Source organism: Nelusetta ayraudi, unplaced genomic scaffold, assembly GCF_046127955.1.
Source record: "Nelusetta ayraudi isolate G7.1 ecotype Tasmania unplaced genomic scaffold, CSIRO-AGI_Nayr_v1 ptg000071l, whole genome shotgun sequence".
NCBI classification, from domain to species: Eukaryota; Metazoa; Chordata; class Actinopteri; order Tetraodontiformes; family Monacanthidae; genus Nelusetta; species Nelusetta ayraudi.
Genome location: NW_027466121.1, coordinates 4,767,558 through 4,782,073, shown reverse-complemented (window position 1 = coordinate 4,782,073; position 14,516 = coordinate 4,767,558). Strand labels below are relative to the sequence as shown.

The 14,516-nt window shown below is 43.5% G+C and overlaps 1 protein-coding gene across 1 annotated transcript in view; it reads right to left on the bottom strand.

The window, feature by feature from the left end:
* megf11 (multiple EGF-like-domains 11) overlaps positions 1-14,516 on the bottom strand; it is a 59,810-nt gene that overhangs the window by 36,981 nt on the left and 8,313 nt on the right. The gene's annotated exons all lie outside the window — the stretch shown is intronic.

Sequence of the window (14,516 nt, the reverse complement as noted above, 5' to 3'; positions counted from 1 at the left end):
CTTTCAATACCAACCATTCCGCCCCCTCAAAGGCTTGAAACGCGGCTGTTAAAATTGTCACTTTAATCATTCATGGTGAACAGTGGTCAGCTCGGATTCATGACAGTTATATTGTACAACTTCAAATCGCCCCTGCCGCTTAATTAAATTCAGCGCTGACTAGATAATCAGCGTGTTTTGCTCGTATTTGCTCCCATAACTCGAATTCAAAATTACAAACAGAAACTGGGGATTTAGTGTGCTTACAATGTGTCAGTGCGGGGCCGAGGATTACCGTCGTTGGGAGGGCTGCCGCAAAGACAACTGGATTGGTTTTCCCCCAAAAAAGTTTTTGTGTTTTGTTTATAATGGAGATGTGAGAAAAACAAAACAACAAACAAAACAAAACAAAAGACGCTGCCCTGCCGCATGTTTGTGCCCGGTGGCAGACAGAAGGCTAGCGGGTTTTTGCGGGGAAATGATCTGACGCCAACGTTATGATTCAAGCGCTGTTAGGTTTCGCTGTCAGCCGTCCATGCATCCATTATCTGTGGCCGCTTCCTGTGCGCCACCGCTGCTGGAGGGAAAAGAGGGGGTGCTGCTGCAGCCGGTGCCAGCTGATACTGGAGGAGATGCCGGGTAAATCCTGCGCAGCCAGTTGGTCACAGGACTGGCGTCCGTACACACAATGATACCTTCTGTGCGAAACAAAAAGCCTAATTACAGTTTAGCAGTGTTTACTAATTATGAGATAATCTTTAAACCCATTATCCGTTTGAGTCTTTCTTCAAATAGGAAAAGCAGTGGATGCTGGACCATAGAACACACTACCATAACCTGGAATAGATGTTTAGTTCCAGTCCAGTTTTTGTTTTTTTTTGTGATGTGGTCTGTGCTGTGTGACCAGATGCTGTTGTGTACTTCTGTTAATGTTTTTTTTGGTCATAACCAGGTGTATTATTGTTTTATTATTAGTCTCTGCTGATGTGTTTTGTCCCTGCTAATGCTTATGTGTCTCTGCCTGTCTTGTGCTTTTTTCCCCCGTATGCCATCAACCTGATGGCATTGTTACATGTTGGACGCATGCAAGTTATAATGTGCATTTTCCCTATTTAAATAAAGCAAACTCAATATTCACAATGCTGCATCTACGAAAATGCCTGTGGCCGCTGCAAAGTGAACTGAGGCGTGTGAAAAAAAAAAAAAGGAAGAGAGACACCAGTCTAAACTCTGCAACAAGCGAAAAGCCCTAGAATGGGGTAAGGTATTGGGATCAAACAAAATCATGTATTCTGATGCTGCTCTGACAGATTGCTGTGCGCGCTGGAGAGGAGAGACGCATCTAGTTCAAAAAAGTTCCCAACGCTCTAGTGTGTAATTTTATTTTTTGAATTATCCACAATGTAAATAACAGTAATGCTGTAAAAACAAAGAACCTATTACTGCAAAAAAGTTAAGGAGCAAAAACAAACAAACATTAAATGCAAATTAGACAACAGTTTCAAAGTTTTCTTTGCAATTACCTTTTTTTTGTTTTAAATATAAATATATATACAGATATATATATGTATATATGTGCCTTTGAACTTTGGTCCTTCATGTTTTTCTGCTCTGATGACATTAGTCTACTCGTTATAAACATAATTGTACTGTATCAGTAGTTAAAAATAATGCAATCAGTGCACCAATCCACCTACTAAATTAGTCTTAACAACACAGAGAGGATAATTGCTTTTTAATGAGCTCGCATTATGCAAATTCTCATCACAAAGTCATAAATCTTTGGGAGACTCTACCTGACTGACCACAGTGACACTGTTTGAAGAGTGTGGAAAACAGGGGAAAGACAGAATGACTTCCAAGTTTTACACACCTCTGGATGAGCTGACGACGTGTTCTGAACACGCATTTTCGTTGTTGTTTTTTTTTGGATACCTGTGGCACGAGCGACGGACCATAGAAACAGATTTTAAAAAAAGATTGTTTTAAAAATGCAGCACATTTAAATCCGTCAGGACAGCGTAAAGGGGCGATAAAAGTTGGAAACAGGCCACGAGGAAAAAAAAAAAAAATCAAATAAATACATTTTTGCTATACATACAATTACTACACGATTAATGTGATTCCTTTTGAGATGCCTTCTGAAAGGAAGTTAAAAAGAGGAAATTTCCGAGCTAATCTCAAATGAACTGCTGGCTGTTAGAGCGGCGCTGCTCTCTCGGCCTCTGAAACTGGCAGCGCCCATGAATTATTCTCGCCGATTCTCAAAGTCAAAGTGAAGTGGGGTACACAACAGCAACTCAGGGACTATTGTGTGTGTGTGTGTGTGCGCGTGTATGCGTGTGTGTGTGTGTGTAAGGGAGGGCGGGGGAGAGAGAGAGAGAGAGAGAGATACTGTAGTTACATCAAAGAGGCAGCTGAGAAATTAATCGAGCCATCTGGGAAGAGCAGGAGGTTCCCACATGGCACATAAATCCTGAATCCACATGACGTTTACTATGAGTGACGGAACAGCACTTAAAATACTTAAAACAAGCAGAGGAAGAGATTTAATCAGTGGTCACTTCAGATTTACCTGAAGTTGTCAGTGGAAGGACACACAGAAGGGGGGAGGAGACGGAAAAAAACCCTTCCAAAACCCTATTTTAGAGTCCAGACAGCGGAAAGAAACACTGTTATTGATTCTGAGGCTGAACCCTGTTTGGTGCTGTGGCAGGGAACAGTTTTGTCATTCATACGAGAGGACCATGTCCCGGAATCAGAATGTGAGTGAGCGTTTGAAGCGCGAGACATGAGAAGTCGCAAGGTGTCAAGTTTCTTTTCCGCTCCAATTTAATTTCTGGCAGGGAGGATAATTCATCACTTTGCAGGTGCCTGAATGGTCAAAGTCAGCGTTTTCTGTCTTTAATCCAAGAGAACTCATCTAAATGCGTCTTTTGTGACACGCACGCTACAGGACACGATGAACTCCCAGAGGTCTGAGCCTTTATACTCTGAATACTGTTTTGGCTGACGGCACATCCTCAACCCCTTTAAATAAATAACAATTGATGTTGTTTTGGTAATTTTTTTAAGTGTTTCTTTCAGGTCTGATCTCTATTTTTAGGTCCGTGGTTGAATACTCAAGAGTTCCTTACTTTTTCTGATAACGATGGCACTTTTGCTGAATTAAAGTTTCCTTTAATTCTTATCACTCAGATGTCCTTTAATCTTTAGATCTACTCAGTAAGGCCCCGTTTCTTTGCATTTTGGGGTGTCTTTTGTCTCCGGCAAAAGACACCATTTAAATTGAATTTCTGAGCGTTTAAGTTCTGCTGCACTTTTGTCAGACGAAAAGGAAACTTGACGTGTTTATCTCGACCTTGATAAAGTCAGTTTAAAAGATGAGAGGAGTTTTTAAAGGATGCTACACAGATTGGCGCAAGCTCAAAGCTTTGTTTACATTGATCAGCATGTCAAAGGACTCCTTAAGCACCGCAGACGGAAGTGCGGATGTGGGTTTCTAGCAGGAAAACACTGTAAATTTAACTAAAATACTAAGTGTACACTGCAACTATTCATGTAGCAAAATTTGTCCTTCGACACTAAACAATTGCGGCATGCGGGAAAAGATTTTATATTGGCTGACACAGCTTTCTGGTCTTTGTTTTCTGCCTGGCGATTGTGCTTTAAGAAGCGGGTGTTGGATGAGTCATCATTCACACACAGTGGAGGGATCGAGCTGCCATGCCAAAGTAAGGTGCGGGCATTCCACTATCTCAGTCAAACAACATGCAACACAACCTTCTGGGAGGGTGGCGCGTCTGCAGGCGAGGCACAGCACGGCGGAATGCAAAACACAACCCCAAATACCCCAGGGCCCGCAGGCAAATTTGATTAAAAGTTTGTTTTTCTTCACTCTCGACAAACGGAGGAGCTCGTCGATGCGGCACTGACAGTTAATTGGACTTGGCAGGGCCACAAGTTCATTCGTCAGCATTGTGTTGGGCTTGCCTAGGAGGAGCAGGACAATCGATGTCCCTAAGGACGGCCTGTAATCACTGCAACACTCCAATGAAGTCCAGGGTTAAACATCAGGAGATTGCAGGTGCACCAGAGGATCTGTGAAAGACTGCTAATACGCTCCGCACTCCCAGAGCAGACCAAGGACACTGCAACACGGCGCCCACAGGACTGACATGATCCATGAGAATGAATTATACTTTCAACTGTTGTTCTAACCAATCCAAGGTCCCGAACAGAAACACACGTGCATGCTGAAGCGTGTTACCACCAGGGGGCCCCCGGAGGTCACGACACTCAAAGGGGCTCATTCAGAATGATCGCTAGTTCTCTCATTATTTGGATGAGGAAGCAAAAGTAATATCAGCAATATCTCTAAAACAATATTTTTCTGGATATTTGCCTCCGTTGTTTCCGTTTTTGTCTCTTGTGATTTATTTTTGAGAAGTCAAAGAGGGGGTTCAGAGAGAGACGTATAATTCATGGGGATCTGCGAGGTGATAAATAAGGCAGGACAGAGAGAGTCTTGGGGCTATTAAAAAAACATTTAACAAGAAGCCTGGCTCATGAAATGGCATCTGAATAATATGGTAGTGTCTTAAGTCATTTTGCGTGTTGTCAAAACATTTTTTTCTTTGCTTTTTACATGTCATTTAACAGCATTCGCACGGAGAAGGACTGCGAAAAGTTTAGGGCACGAATGTGGTGGAATGAACTGTGTGGCGCCAAGAAGCTTCGGGCGAGAAAGTTTATTTAAGAAAATCTTTCAGCCATGAGACTGTTTGGATCCAGTTTGAAACCAGAAACATTAATTGTTTTATTTTTTGGTCCATGAACCATTTTCCCCTCGAGCTAAGAAACGCATTAATATGCTACAACTGGACCAAAATGTGCCAAATAGGTCATGTGACCAGGAGACCCGAAATAAGGCACGAAGATGTTTGAATGCACGAAATGATCCACAACATTGGATATCAAAGTGTCAGTGTATCATGCTATTCATTCACCTTCCTAACCAACAAAACAAAAACAAGAGCCCAACAGAACAGGATAAAGACTCAGCAACGCAGCAGCACCACTGAGATATAAAAGTCTGAGTCCATAGCCATCATTGGCTCCCACCTGAAGCATTTTCAGACAGTCTCTTCATTGTGGAAACAGCCAGTCCCATTAATTAAAGAAGCAGGAAGTGTCTCATGTCATCCTTGACCTAGTGCAGAGTGGCTCACCTCACGTTAAAAAAAAAAAATCTGACTGTTCATCTTCGAACGCAGCCAAAGGTTTGACCAAACACAACATTTGGAAACAGTGTGGGGGAAATAATCCACCTGGCAAGTCAAGTTAATACAGAGGAAAATGATTGATGTAGTAAAACAGTGCGAACGTGATGAAATGAGTTGAAGAATGATGGAATAATTACAGACGTTGAGCACACTTGTCAGACTCATCGACACAATGATTGATAAACAATCTGAATGTCTGGAAACGTAACACATATTCTAGACAGGTCAGTGGACACAAAGTCAAGAATGACTTATGGGCATTAAAATGAGCCTAAAACCACCTTTGTTCTACATCAGTATTCTGGCGGTATCTTATCTCCGCAAAGCGTTATCATAGCATTTGAGCTATTTCAGACACACTGACCTTCTCTTAAGGACAAGAGATAAGGCTTCATAATGTCCTTATTAAATCAAGCCATCTCTACACGCTCTCCGAGTTGGAGAGTGTGTGTTTCAGGAGCCCTTTTCCTCTCCCTCACTGCCTCATGCACATCGCGGCGATAATGGCCAGATGGACCGGATGTTTTAGCAGCGGCGTTCGAAATTATTGTATCATCTCGACATCGTCGCAAAATGCCCCCAGAGTCACCTGCTTTCCGTGCTGGGGTTATGTGGTGGAGAAGGTTAGGTATTTTTTTTTTTTTTTGGTGGGGGGGGGTTCTAGACACACACATTTACACACACACTCGCACACAGGCACACACGTCACATCACATCACAGACAGAAGCAGCCACACATTTCAAGCAGTCTGCCAAAGCTAATGGAGCAGTGAGCTCTTGGGGAACAATAAATCCTGGTTAATGGGATAGTACAAAAATCTTCAGAGCTGGGAAAAGTCAATCTGCATACTGTGCCAATGATCCTTATAGAGTATATACAGAAGATGTTAAAAAGACATATGTCGGCCAATGCGTTTGCGTTGTGCATAATAGCCTGTGAAACCTCGTCAGAAGTTACGGTGGTTGTTTTGTGGACCGCAGTACTGCAGAGTACTCAATATTTTATTCCGTGTGTGTGTGTGTGTGTGTGTGTGTGTGTGCGTGCGCGCGCGTGTGTATGTGTGTTCAGAAGAGCTTCCCGTCAGCTATGGCCAACGTGCAACAATTCATTTGATGGACTCGCCATCAGTCAGTTCACGTCCAGGCACAGTGATTTACAGCACATGTGATTTACAGAGTCGGTGCGCGACGTGCGCGGCTCCTGAGAGGCACGTGGCCACATCTTGAAACATCTCAGCCTTGGCAGCTACTTTCACACTAGTTCAGTCTGGAGCTGAAGAGCCGACAGCAGTTCTTCATTCTTTAATCTAAGGTCTCCAGCGTTCTCGCCCTCGGCGCAACGACAGAGGAAAAAATGTTACCTACACATTAATGAGTAAAGGTGTTGGAACATTATTACACTCTGTGTGCGCGATCCGAGGTTCATGCAGAGTTTTCAATATATTGTGTGGGGTTTATCATAGACAAAGAAGATTTCTGTTGGTTTAGCAAGCATGTGTTCGCCCCAGCAAAATTCCATTTTAAAATACCTCGCATTAATTTATTTTTCCATTACCAACCTATATATTTTTTCTTGCTAATTTAAAACGTCAGATGGTTCTCTTGACGAGAAACCACGAGCAGAAATTGCACACACGCGTTCAAAACATATCCTTATATACGTTGCCCTGAAGGTGCCCTTTAAATTGGATTTAACTTGGGGTTGGCGGATAACATTAAGTTTTCCTTTACTCTCAGTGTTAGTATGGCAAATAGTTTGACTAGTCTCTCCATTATGATTTCGTCGTAAAACTCCATTTGGTTCAGTCAGGTGCAAACATCGACCTCCCATTTATATCAATCAAGCCAGTGAATATGTTACGCAGTGATGTTAGTAAAAAAGAAAAACATCTGAGAAATATCAGAGCTGCAGTAAATTGTTTTGGCATCAGAGGCTTTAAAAGCTTTAGACTCGTGGCTTTTCAACTGACCTGCTCCACTTGCAAAACCTACAAAACAACAGATATGGCTAAACACTTATGAAAACAATGGGAAAAAAAAGGTTTTTTGGCCAGGATTTAAAAGCTGATTGAAATGCCTGCAAATTTTCCAATTATCAAAGAAGAAAATACAAAAAAATTTAAACCAAACTATTATCTTAGTTCAGTGTTGCTCCAAAGGATTATTTTCCCTTTTTTCATAAAAGTTCACACTAAAAAGCCACTAGTCATATGGTGAAATCTCACTGTTTTGTAAAAGTTTTAGTTATTTTTACGATATCTTCCCCAATGAAATATGATATATGATATAAGAGTCCAAACCCATCTCATGTAAAAACTATAGCAAACAACCGACGACCCAATTCGTTCTTGAATGGTCACCCTAGTTCATAGAGGAAGATTTCAACCCCCCCCCCCCCCCCCCCTTGTGAGTCCTCTTCAAAGCAAAAGGACCCAGACGGAGAGGAAGTGGTTGCTATAGGAGTTCAGATGAAGGGCACAGGGTGTTGCCAGTAGGTCTACCAATATCTTGCCCATCTGGAAATGACTGGAACAAGCACATACAAGGACCTGGCCTGAGAATGCGTCGCATGTCAAGGTGAAGTTTGAAACTTAATGAGAAGATGCTTCACTAACGTCACTCTATCACATGCAGACTTGGAAACAATAAAGAAGAAAATGCTTCAGAAGCCAGCAGCATCCACTTGTGTGTACAGCAGGGCAGCGTAAACACTGTCAGTGTTCTGTGGGCTACTACACATTAAGAGAATTGTATAAAGGGCATGTTGACATCATGGACACTCACACACACACACACACACACACACACACACACACACACACACACACACACAGTCAGTCAGTGCAGTAAATGTCTTCACTAGACATTACAGACTAGGTCTCCTCAGGAAATAGACTTGCTTTTGCACTTTGATCTCGTAAAACGAATGAGGCAGTTGGCAACTACTATTGAGGGCAGCGAGGAGCCCCTTTCAAAATGATACACTTAGAATATTCATAGTTCTCCCCCCAAAAAAAGTCTCAGTTGCAATGTTGTATAATGATGAATTCAATCGATTGAGACTTCCTTTTATAAAACGGTAGCGCGGATCTCCACTGGCACTGGATCATCCTATATTTTTTTTTATTTATCTAAGGGATGTGTGATTTGCTGGTTCACTGATGACTAGACTTTGACACAGACTAACTCACGCATGAGCGTAAATATGAAATTCTCCATGTGTGATGGAAGGTGATGTGAGGGGGAAGAAGAAATCAAAGCGTTTTTGGAGGGACGTGGCGAACTGCGGCGAAGCTGCGCGCACGTCTCGCATGCCTCGTTCACCGCCATTTGCACTCGTTCGGCCAATGACGGCGCTGAATGTCAGCGTCCTGCTGCTGTTGGGATCACAGAGGAACCATCTGGCAGTGTTTACACATTATTCCCACGCATCCATATCCCTGAGTCAAGTGTGTAAATGACTGCAAATGGGCGTGTGTGTGTGTGTGTGTGTGTGTGTGTGTGTGTGTGTGTGTGTGTGTTCTCGAAAATAGTGTTTTACAAGTCACAATCGAGTTTAGTACATTTATAAGCCAATGAGCTCCATCGCCTCCCTCTCGACTCCATCACTTACACATATCATCATTTAAAGTCCCAATCATGAATAATATACCTTTTTGAGTTAATAAGTAGGGGAAAAAAATATATGTAGCGTGACCCTCCCACCTCTCCCCCACCCCCACCCCCGCACCCGCTGCCTACACCAATTTCCAATAAACAAGCGTTCGCCGGCCGCATTCATCAATTAACCATGTGTGTAGCAGCCGCAGCGGCGGCTGACTTCCTATTTAAATACATTAGGGAGGAATGCGTTGCATCATGCGGCACGGCTGACCGACCGCATTAGATTTGGCCATTAAGTTTGATAGATTTCTTCTTAGAACTCAAAGCGGGTTTTGTGGATAACTAAGCCAGAGGACTCAGAGGGTTCCTCACACACTTATCCCCGTGGCGCTGATACGTTAAGTCTCCATCCGATACTCTGACCGCGGTGTGGAGGGGAAAACGTATGTGCTCAGGGCTTCATGTTCCTGGACAGACTGTCTCTCCGAGGTCTTCTAAAGATGCCGTTGTCCGACTGCGAGGCACCCGTAATCAATGGCACTTAAATGTCAGCCAACGTTAAATATGTCCCTCGCGCGGCCGCCCCTTGAAAGCCGTTATTACCGCAGTGATATATACGTTGTGACCCTGATGACGTAAATAATGTAATCGTGGGTGCCAAAAAAAAAATGACGCGGCGGGGAAGGAAAGAGACCTTTCCTGCAACTTTGGAGAAAAAGGCTCCAAGATTTATTTGATTCTGAAAAGCTAAATGTACTTTATATTCAGTGTTTTCATAATATACTCCCAGCAAAGGCTTTACATTTGATTTCTGACAGGGCCATTTGTTTTTACAGCAGCCTTTGGTGAAAACTAGCACCAATGAAAATGTCCACAAAGAACCTTGGGATTTTATTTCAGTGGACCACAATGAGGACAGACTTATAGTTGTTCTGTACCACAGCAGGGCTCCATTTGTCTGAGTTACCTTACAAAAATCCACTGTCCTCCTTCAATTGCTTTATTTATTCAATAGAACAGTTTCATCTGTATTTTTTTTAACTTGTAAAAAGGCACACTGAGAACAATCTTGCTTCTAAAATCAAACCCTGCTGACTAAACAAGAGTAAACATGCCGGCACAGAGAGACCATTTCATCACTCGACGACACAAAGGCAAAGCAATAGAGAGGCACGAGCACAACAGAGAGAAAATCGACGACAAACAACAGCAGGAGGAACATGTCTTGGCATCAAGGTCCTCCACTACTAAATTAAAAGATATGAAAAAAAAATCACTTCACAAAATCATCAGATTAAACCATTTGAAAGCCACGTTTAACAAGCAGCACACGGACATGAGAGCAATCACACAAACCCACCACAACAACAACAACAACAATACTTAATCATTCATCGCTTGTTTGGGAAAACACAAACCTCAACTCGGAACGCTCCACATCTGTGTTGTGATGGGGCGCACGACGAGATGACAATCAAAGAGACGGCAAACAAGAACCGAAAGTCCCAGCGAGCCTGTTTGGCTGTTTAGTATGAGGTTCGCATCTCGCGTTATGCCCTTGAGATGAGTGTAGCGCACCCCAGGAACGAGGGTCGGGTCACAGAGCTGGTCGGGTCTCAGTGGGACCACCGCCTCAGGCCGGGGGAAAGGGGATGAAATGTTTTCTGGCTGCAGCGGGGGGGACACCAGCGGGGGGAAAATAGGCAACATCTCTCACCCTGCCTTCGCTCCGGCTCTCAACTTCTCGCATTCCTCCCACCGTATTGCCTTCTTTCCTCCGGCCACAAAACAGACCGACTCGCTCTTTATTTTCATCACCTGACCCATATACAAAACCGCTTCCTGGTGGGTTGCTGCTCCAGAAACGAGGTCCAAGTCTTTGATCCAGCTCCAGATCGCCGACTGTAAGGCTGTCACTTCTGCTTCAGCGTCCCACGGCAGCACTCCACCGTCAAGCCTGGGCGACGACACGCTTTTTCTTCTTCTTCTTCTTCTTCTAATTCACACATTCGTCACGTGACCAGCTTACTCTGCCTCTCGACAACTACCATGTCCAGAAACTAGCTCTTCCTGAGCACAAATAACTAAACACGTGCACTACGGTTCAAAATGTTGGGGTCACCGTCTCATTTCTGCATTGATCTCCTTACGAAATAATCATCATGAATGCTGTGCCATCATTATGAGTGCACAAAAATCAGCCAAGATGCTCTTTACAAGCAACGGAACATTTTAGTGTTTATTGAAAACCATTTCCAATGTCTAATTAAAAGTGTCCGGGACAATTCCAAGTGTGCAAAAGTCTGTGTGAACACACTAAAAGTCGGCTGTTTTAAAAAGCCTAAATGATGCTGTGTTGACTCTTTTATGGTTTATCACAAATACGTGTGATTATAGCTAAGAGCTTTCTTTCAGAAATGCTTCCTTTTTCTTTTCTTTTTTTTTTTTAGCAATTGTAAAGCATTCAACTTCTGAAATGATGGCAGCATATTGCACACTTGATATTCATTCTCTAAAATCACATTCAATTCGACATTTAAGGCAACAACTGTCAAAGCCATTCCTGACTGATTTTCCCGCACTCGTAATGTTCCAATGGATTATCTCAGAAAACTGCTTATAATGGAGATCAATGCAGGAATGAGTCAATGACTCCAGACTTTTGAATGGTAGTGTACAAAACACCAAGCGGGTTTTTTTTGTGGCTGAACTGGCCCACATGAGGAGCGACACCATCGCTGCATACACATTCAGCCGATGACAACTGATCAAGTTCACGTCACCAATCTGAGCTGGATTAAAGTAGAATTTACAGAGACAAAAAACAGAGTCACGCCAAAGCATTTTCACAATGGGGAAAAAATAACGGGGTGGGGGAGCTGATTTAATTTAAAAATTGGCACGCATTTCTCATTTCTACAGATGAAAGCTCGTAAATGAAAAAGGCTGGAATCATGCCTGGTATGGAAATCTAAAGTTATGAATAATGTCTCTCTCTCTCTCTCTCTCAATCATCGAGTCTGTTTTAATAAGGTGGATGAGCGCGGCACCTGCGGGCTGAGAGATACGAGGCGGCTGCACTTCTAACCAGGAGAGTGGCAGGAGTCTCGGTGTGGTCGTGAACCTCGGGTCCTCCCCGCTGGCCTCTCGCTCACCAACAGGCTGAGCGGTGGGCAAAAAAAACTCAGCCTTGTCATTTAAGCCCATGAATCCGCCGCCGGCGAGCCGGCCGCTGCGGTGAAAGCAGCTGATTTACGCCGAGTTGCTAATCAGGGAATGGCTCTCTTGCTAATGAAAAGGCATAGATCCATAGAGCAATGCCACAGATATGATTTTAGCTGCCATCAGTCATCCTTAAACATGGAACACGGTGAAAGCAGAGTGGGGGGTTTGGGAGGGAGGCGGGGGGGCTGATCGGAGACTTTTGGGGGTCAGAAATTTTGACGCAGGGAATATCAGTTGGGTCAGTGATTGGGTTGGAACACCTCACATTTGTTTTGTTTCCCCCTCCCCTTCTACCATAAATATCGTGACGGTGTAAACAGGCTCCAGAATTTGCCCTGAGTTATGTCCCAGCATTAAGCTGATTGCGGGTGGAATAGAAGCCTCGTGCCTCGTTCACACTGCGTGACTGGTTAAAGTCACAGGTCCCTGACGGGTTCGGTGAGCAACCCCCCCTCCCCCTCGACAAGAACCTCAGATCAGATCAGAGGAAAATGGGAGCGGTATGTGTGAGCTGTTCAAAGACGTGAGACGAAAGGCTTGTCGATGTGTCCCTGGTGGCTCTGCTATGCACAACATAATGACTTGTTGACTTCGGCGAAGAGCATCAGCCAATGAGGGTCGAAGACATGTAGTCAAGGTAACCTAAATGCGGAGTAGCCTGCAAAGGCTTTGCATTCTCAACATAAGGACTTGTTATTACTGCATTAGTGAGGTGCGATACTGCAAGATTTGCTATCTAGCTGCTAGCTGATGCCAAATAAATAGAGGGCCAGTCTCACAGATATGATGTCAATATGTTTTTGTTAAGGTGAATGTATCATCAGATTGTCAAATCTGAAGTTTCATGACCTTTCTGTGATCATTGATTAGTTAAAACCCAGAGCAGATTTTAAACATTTTCGGTAAAGAGAAAATGTTTGTCCACACCATTCAATGCCTGTCGCACCTTAGGAGCAGGAGTCGCAACAAAGAGCTATTTTTTGTCCTCCATCCAATTATTTTCTGCTTGGAATTAAGTGTAAAAACCAAGAAAAAACATTCAATAAAATTGTATTTCAACTTATCGGTCAATCAATCCTGAAGAAGTTTAAACACAGATATCAATACATACAAATTCAAAGGCTTGATACAAATTTAGTATCAAACTATGAGTCTCATTACACTAATTTCGATCAACACAATTCATTATCTCTTGCATCTCTGTTACATGTTTTTACTGCTTTTCCAGCAGTTTGTGTTGCATCTTTTGAATGAAAAGTGCTTTATAAATAGTTTGGTTGATTGATTGATTGATTGATTGATATTTGGATCAGTACACCCACGCCAAATTGGATATCTAGACACCAGGTGTGTAACCAGTAATGTGGGTGGCAGTCAGAGGGTCCCGCCAAATCTGTTTTTGAGTTAAATACATTATTTGAAGTGAAATAAAACTCATATTAGCAAATAAGACATTTCAAAATTGATTGCTTGTCGGCTTGTGAGGAGTTTTCAATTTGTCATCTGATCAACAAAACTGCTGAATCAAGCTGTGGGAATCTCCAGAACAAAAGCCCCTCCCTTAAACGGTCACTGTCCAATCACACTTTGGCTCTCGGCTACGCTAGTGGAGCTTTCACCTGGCCCATCACATCACCATTGAAACAGAGGCAAAGTTATCTATTTTCTTTGAAAAGGGCGAGAGTCGGCGAGGAAGACACAGCACTGCCTCCAGCAACCCCGGGTCCACAGGGAGCAAACGGGCAGGTTCTTGTCAATACGGCTGTGTTCGGGCTCTATCAGGCTCTGTTGATTGAACGTGTCATCTCGGCAGTGTGTTGCTGTTATTTGTGTTGTGTCCTTGTGGTTCAGAATGTTAACAAGTGCGAGAGTTGGCTGCCTCAGTTTGTCTATGTTTCTATTTCAGTTGTACTTTTTAAGACCCCTTGCCCCCTCCCATTTTATACTGGCCCAGGCCGAACATAATTTCTACCGTACACTGTAGCCGCCACCTGTGTACACAGGTAATTTCACCCTGCAGCGGAACAAGAAAAGTGACCTCCTGGACCCAGGTGGTGGAAGAAACCTTGGTTTAGTTTTTCATGTGTGAATCGCTTCTCGTTGCAACCAGCTTCCTCCTCAGCTAAAGTATCGCAGTGTGTGAACAGCTCTCAAACTCTCAACAAAAGTCAACCACCTACCTAGTGTGAATTTGGTGCGACCTCATCCAAACCCCTACTGTCACTTCACAAGTCTCACAGCTGTGGGAAAATCCTCAGCAGAAAAAGACAAACTGGCAAGCCACAGCCTGGCAATTCTCCATCATTCCACCAAACGAATCATGTGCACCACCAGCCTGATCATCAGTGAGATAACAGCAGGAGCACAGACTGGCAGAAAGACACAGGGGAGGTTGCAGCTATCCATCCATCCGCCATCTTCATC